Here is a 6,000-nt window from a genome sequence, read left to right on the forward strand (position 1 = left end):
GTGTTTTTAACATGTAGCTGTGAACTCTGGAAAAAGCCAAGCTAGTCTTTAGGTAAGTCAATGACCTTGTGGTTTTAGCCTAATATTTAGGGCACATGAGTGTCACTTCTCATCTAACTTAAAATTAAATTTTTGCTAAAAAGCTCAGTGTTAAATGATTCCTCAAAGCCAGTTTTTAACCACACATGATAAATGTCAACATCAGCAATTACACAGTAACATGCAACCTTTCACTTCCGAATCAGAACCCATTTGGCCCACACTAAATCCAACAGCAATCTTATTAACATATGGAAATATTTGTTGCGGTCAAATGAGAGCGTCCGCCTCCCTCTCGTGTCTCCATGTGATGTGTGAGGTGTCACTCAGTGATACAGTAGGGGAGGAGACTCTATGTGCTGAAATGGTTGGTGACAGAGCTTTCATCCCACCCACCGAGGGCTCTTTGTTGTTATTTTTGGATCTCTCATGGGCGCAATCTGAGAGAGCAGACAAGAGACTGGGTCTCATCATTGCTTGGGCATGCACACACACACACATGCACATGCACACTAACAGGCACCTGCATATACAAAATCTTCATGTCTCACTGTCATGTCAGTCATATTATCAGATTTTCTTTTGGGGAAATCCATTAATTGTGTGGAATTAAGACATAAGCGGAATATTTATGTCACTAACTGGTTTGTGTGGAAAAGCTCATTTTGGGTAAGAAAAGAAAATAGGAATTAAAATAAGCACATAAATAAGCTAGTTGTTGTGAAATTCCTATTATTTATACTTAATAACAACTTGACTGCAACAATAAAGCAACATTTTGATTTATTAGGTGTTTTTTTTTTTAACATTATTATGTCTAACTTTTCTCTATCCATTTCTCCCTTCATTGTTTATCCCTTGCAATAGTGAAACTCTTTGATTTGGTTTTCTTTTATAAGTTTTGTTTTGTGCTCTCGGGTTCTCAGGTAGACCCGAGTTATTTTACGTTGCCTTTGTCTTCGAGGCTTTAGACCCAACCAAATAACAAGAACAAACAGAATTTCCCTCTCTTATCTCTAGAGGTATACAGCCCGTTTAGTTTCTTTTTAAAAAAATCTGCCATGGTTTTGACATATTTTGATTTTGATGATCAACTAAATAGGCCGTAAATAATTTCAGTTCAATAAATTATACGTTTTTTTGTACTACCGGATCATATTGTAGTTTCTGGATTTTTTTTTCCTTATGTCTTTATTACAGACTGTCAAGATTCAATGAAGGTTCCTAGACTGAAACCAGAGCCCTTTTGTTCATGGTTAGTGTCAAAACTCATATAGGAAGCACCGCATCGACTGTAAAGTTTAAATCATTTAAGTTTAGGATACAAAACTGAATCACTCATCAATGTGTTGGTGTTGCTAGAGAATCTTGTTTTTGTAATTAAGGTAAATTATCCCCTAAAAACTCTCAAATCTGGCGTGGGGGGGGGGCTCCATATTCCTTTACAAAGTTTTAAAGGATTAGCGTTCTTTGTTTGAAAAGGACAGTAATGCATGCAAAAAATGAAAGTCTCCAGTTAACAGCTTAAGTCTATTTGATTTCCAATTCAAACACTAACAGTGATTATAACCTCTGACAGAGTAAGATGCAAAACAAATGTTTAGCCTATCAATGGTTTGTGGCGATAAGATATTTATGGGGTTGACAAAGTTGTCTTTGTGTCTGTCTCATCACAAGTTGAAGGTGCTTCTGCGCTGGCCTCTGACACTGATCACAGGCGTCTGCTGTTTAAAACAAGTGAGAAGATATATTCCTCTCGCTGTGTGATGATGACCCTTGCTCTTAACCCCCTCCAGCAGCAGTTCATCCTCCAAACAATAACAATCAATTCCCTCCACATCTGACAGAGCCGAAGAACAACTTATAAATGATATGCATCTCCTGCTGGTCCCATGGCAACCGCCTTGACTTTATTGTTGCGTTTCTTTGATCCCGCCAAGCTTTGATTCATTTCTCTTTCACCCTTTTAGCTAAACATATCATGTGAATTTGGAGCTTTGTTCCTGACAGGCCCCGTCTTACCTCGCTCTCTCCACAGGCTCCTGACGCCTCCCAGAGGAGCCACGGAGGAGGAGAGGAATTCCACTGGATTCAAAGACTTCGCCGGCTTTCTTTTGACTCTTCCGTCTGCCTTGCATCGCCTTCCCTCGCTCTTTATGTTGACCTGTTCTTCGTGATCCCCTGCCAAACCATCTTCCGGGCCCTCGGGGACTGTGGCTGTATGTGCACAGGCATAAAACATTGCATGGGTGTAGATGCTTTTAGCCCCTTTTTCCCCCCCCAATATATTTTCAACAGTAAGTTCTTTGGCAAATCAGTGAATGAGGATAGTGAGCTTTGGCCGGATTCAATGAGCATTCTTTTTCATCAGGGTCTATTAGTTTGTTGACAGAGCTTTAGGTAACTTGCAGAAACCTCAGTCCTGAAACTGTTCTTACAGAATCCACTGAGGAACTCATCGCAGCCAGTCTGACATGGTTTTATGACTCATCTTCAAAAGAGACGACATAATATCTTCAGGACTTTCACCCAAATGAGTGCGTAATGAAAAATGAAAAGTGTGTGTTTTCTCAGTACCATCTGGTTTCAATCATGGCAATATCCTAAACATGACCAGTTTCTTAAATCAGCTACCTTCGGCCTGCCTCCCAGACGTTAGGTACTCATTATTCTAGTCAGGCCTCTGACAGCTACACAAAGTCAAACTTTTTCACCAGTAAACCTCATGCTGAAGTTAACAATTCACTCCTTCATTTCATCGTCGCGTCATAAGAGCTGTGTTCAGGGTTATAATGTGGTTTGTAGCAGTCTACTGTTTATTACGATTTAGCAGTTTTTGCTGATCGCCTTAAATCATGTGTATACTGTATGCGATCTGAATATGATGTAGAATAATCTGGTAATAAACCTCATAATGATCTGACTTTTTATTACAACCACCATGAGAGTCATTCATATTTCTCCTTGTAATTCAAAAGAAAATTCAGAGATCTACACGGACTAATAGTCACAATAGCAGAGTATGAAGAGTGCCTTTTAAGGAACAGCTGGGTACTAAATATGTGGGTCATAAACAGCATATCATGATCACACATTATGTGAGTCATCATAGGGTCACCTATAAATATGCCAGAGCAAGAAAGTGAGGCATCATCAGTGTGTGTTGAAGCAAATTTTAATCTATTGTCCACATGTACTTCACGTGCATGTTGCGAGTTAAAGACATTAAACAGCTCCAGCACCTTTTAAACGTGAGGTTATCATTTAAAAGTTAAGTGTTTGCCATATGAGCTATTAACAAATTAAACTACTGTATGGTATATAATGCTGCCTTCCTCTGCCTCGTGCCAGATGTGCTATTAAATCAGCACCACATTTCCTATAAACGCCACTACTAAATGCTATGAGCCTGTTTTCACATGTGAGGAGCTTTAAGAAAACTCGAGCCATTTTTAAACTTAAACAGAATTAGTTAAGCACGAATGAAATCATTTTTCTTTGCAGCTTTGGTTTTCTTTGGTTTCACGCCTTCTGTTACTTGTCACACAGACTTTAAATGCTGGTTTCACTTCTGCTCAGGCTGAAGGTGTACAGTGCTGGGCTGGGAAAGCTGGTAAGTCATCAGTCTATGACCACATGTACCAAGTGGAATGATAAAGATGCTAAACAGGGGCAACAAAGCAACGGCGGGTCCAGTCAGATAGTGCGTTAGAGCACCATGGGTGTGTAGGAGCTTTTAAGACACTGAGCTTCTTGTTCTCTAGTTTATGAAACTGCTCAGTCACATCTGTAGCACGCTAAATCGAACCCAAATATATCCCCCTAAAAGCCAACAAGAATCGTCCATTCAGCAGAATCACTGAATCACTTTGTGAATTCACTCATCTTGCTGTGCAGTGTTATGGGAAGCACTCGCATGACACTGCAGTAGCTCCTCAGCTGCAAGTGCAACATAAGTCTAAGAATTTGTGATACTAATGGGGAGCAATGGGGAAAATACATCTCTCCAAATACTCTGTGGGCTTGGGCATTTAAAATTATTTCAAAATTTGCTTTGGTAAGTAAATTTGCTTTGTCTTTTAAGGTTTTTTTAAGTAACAAATTTAAAAATATCTAATGTGTGCACAACCACTTTTTCTCTGTTCTCCTTTTCCCCTCACTATGCAAAATACATTGTGAAATGGAAAAGAACAGCAAAAGTGCTTGAATACACTCGGGAGTGAAGTTTTTAGTGAAAACTGCATTCAGCTATGCATCATTTATGAAGCCAAATCTTCAGTGTCTCATCCTAACTAACTTATACTGCAGCATTACTGAACCGTGATTGTATAAAATGATAAATAAGATGACAATATCTCGGATGGAGCGCACCTCCAGTAGCACCTCCATCATGTGCTTCAGGCTGAAGTTGGACTCTAAAATCATAGCTGATCTTGAGAAACTGCTGATGAACTCTTTCAAGATTGTGATCAATTTTAAATGATAAAATAACAACCCTGAACTGTTCTGAAGTTGAAATTTCCCCACCGACTTCACCCTCTGCAGGGTTTTTGTAATATGAGCTTTAACCAATGGAGGGCAGTATGACTATGATAACAAGCATTATCACAAAAGCTGGATACCACATAGGTTCTGTTCCACACAGTGAGGCCCTGGTTTGTGGGGGTATATAGTGTGTGATACATGAACTCCACTGTGTGTCTTCATCCATTCACATGTGGCACTCTAACACGTTCACACTGTAAACATTTTGTATGTTCTCGCTCAAATGAAAACATGCCTTCCTTTTCTATGATACTGCTGGTATTAGTTAAGTCTATTACTTCAAATGCTGTTTCCCTTCAGTTTTATAAAGAGCCATCTGTTCTCTGATCTGACACACACCAGAGTTACAAATTTTCACTACCAATCTAATTTTCTATTTATAATGTTGATTGACCAGTAAGACTCAAATACAAATTATGACAGTCATTTGTTCTCTAATATGTTGTTTGTTTTTTGGTTTTTAAAAATAAAAGCATCCCATTTCAATCAATCAATTTCAAGCACTTTCTCTCTTGTTTTCCGCACCCCCTTTTTTTTTTAACCTTTCACACCTGTTCAGCCTCTGAAAATAAATTTCTACTGATGTTTGCTAGCTAATCAATGTTTAATTTTTTTTCATTCCAGTGGGTTTTTTTTTTTTTCCCAAGAAGTGTTTGAAGAACCCACAAGAGCCTGGGAATGGCTGGGGGTGAGCTAGGCCTAGATGGCAGACGGCACCTGTGAGGGAACCTCAAACCTGAGGGTAAGACCTGCAACATGACCTCTGCAGTCAGAGCAGAAAAACACAAAAACCAAAGACACAAAGGGGAACTGGCCTGGCCCTTTGTTTGCACCATTGCATTACTGTCATTTCTTAGTTTTGTTTCATGTAGCAAGTGATTTAAAAAGTGGTTTGACTGCGCTAATTCTTGCTTTCTGCACCGGTCATCTTTTTAGGTGTTTTGTTTAAATGCCGACCATATCGGCTCAGTTTCCTTTATAGGTTTTTAACTTAGCATAAAACGACAATACATTTTCTCTTCATAGACACTCGCAGTAATTATTGTACCTCTTCTGCATTTCTCTGAAGAGCTACTGCAAACAGCTGCCTGATTAATAAGTTAGGTCCTCTAAATATGGCTCAGAGTCATGTATCTTTAAAAACTACTTAATAATGGTAATCAAGATTATCAACAACGTACCAATTACATCTTTACACTTTCCTCTCTTAATTATGTATAGTTCTCCTTCACCGTGGTTTAAAGGGCTGCTTTCTTAGTCTCAGGTGGATTGTTCATCTTAAGTGTTTATGATGGTGTATTTGTATCACAGCTAAGCTACACTCCCTTAAAGTGGCAGTAAGCTAAAAAGAGGCCTGTGCCTCCTTCCGTGTGTGAATCAGCCACAATGGAGGAGTTCCTATGTTTTATTTATTGA

This window comes from Oreochromis niloticus, linkage group LG16, assembly GCF_001858045.2.
Source record: "Oreochromis niloticus isolate F11D_XX linkage group LG16, O_niloticus_UMD_NMBU, whole genome shotgun sequence".
In the NCBI taxonomy this organism is placed as follows: Eukaryota; Metazoa; Chordata; class Actinopteri; order Cichliformes; family Cichlidae; genus Oreochromis; species Oreochromis niloticus.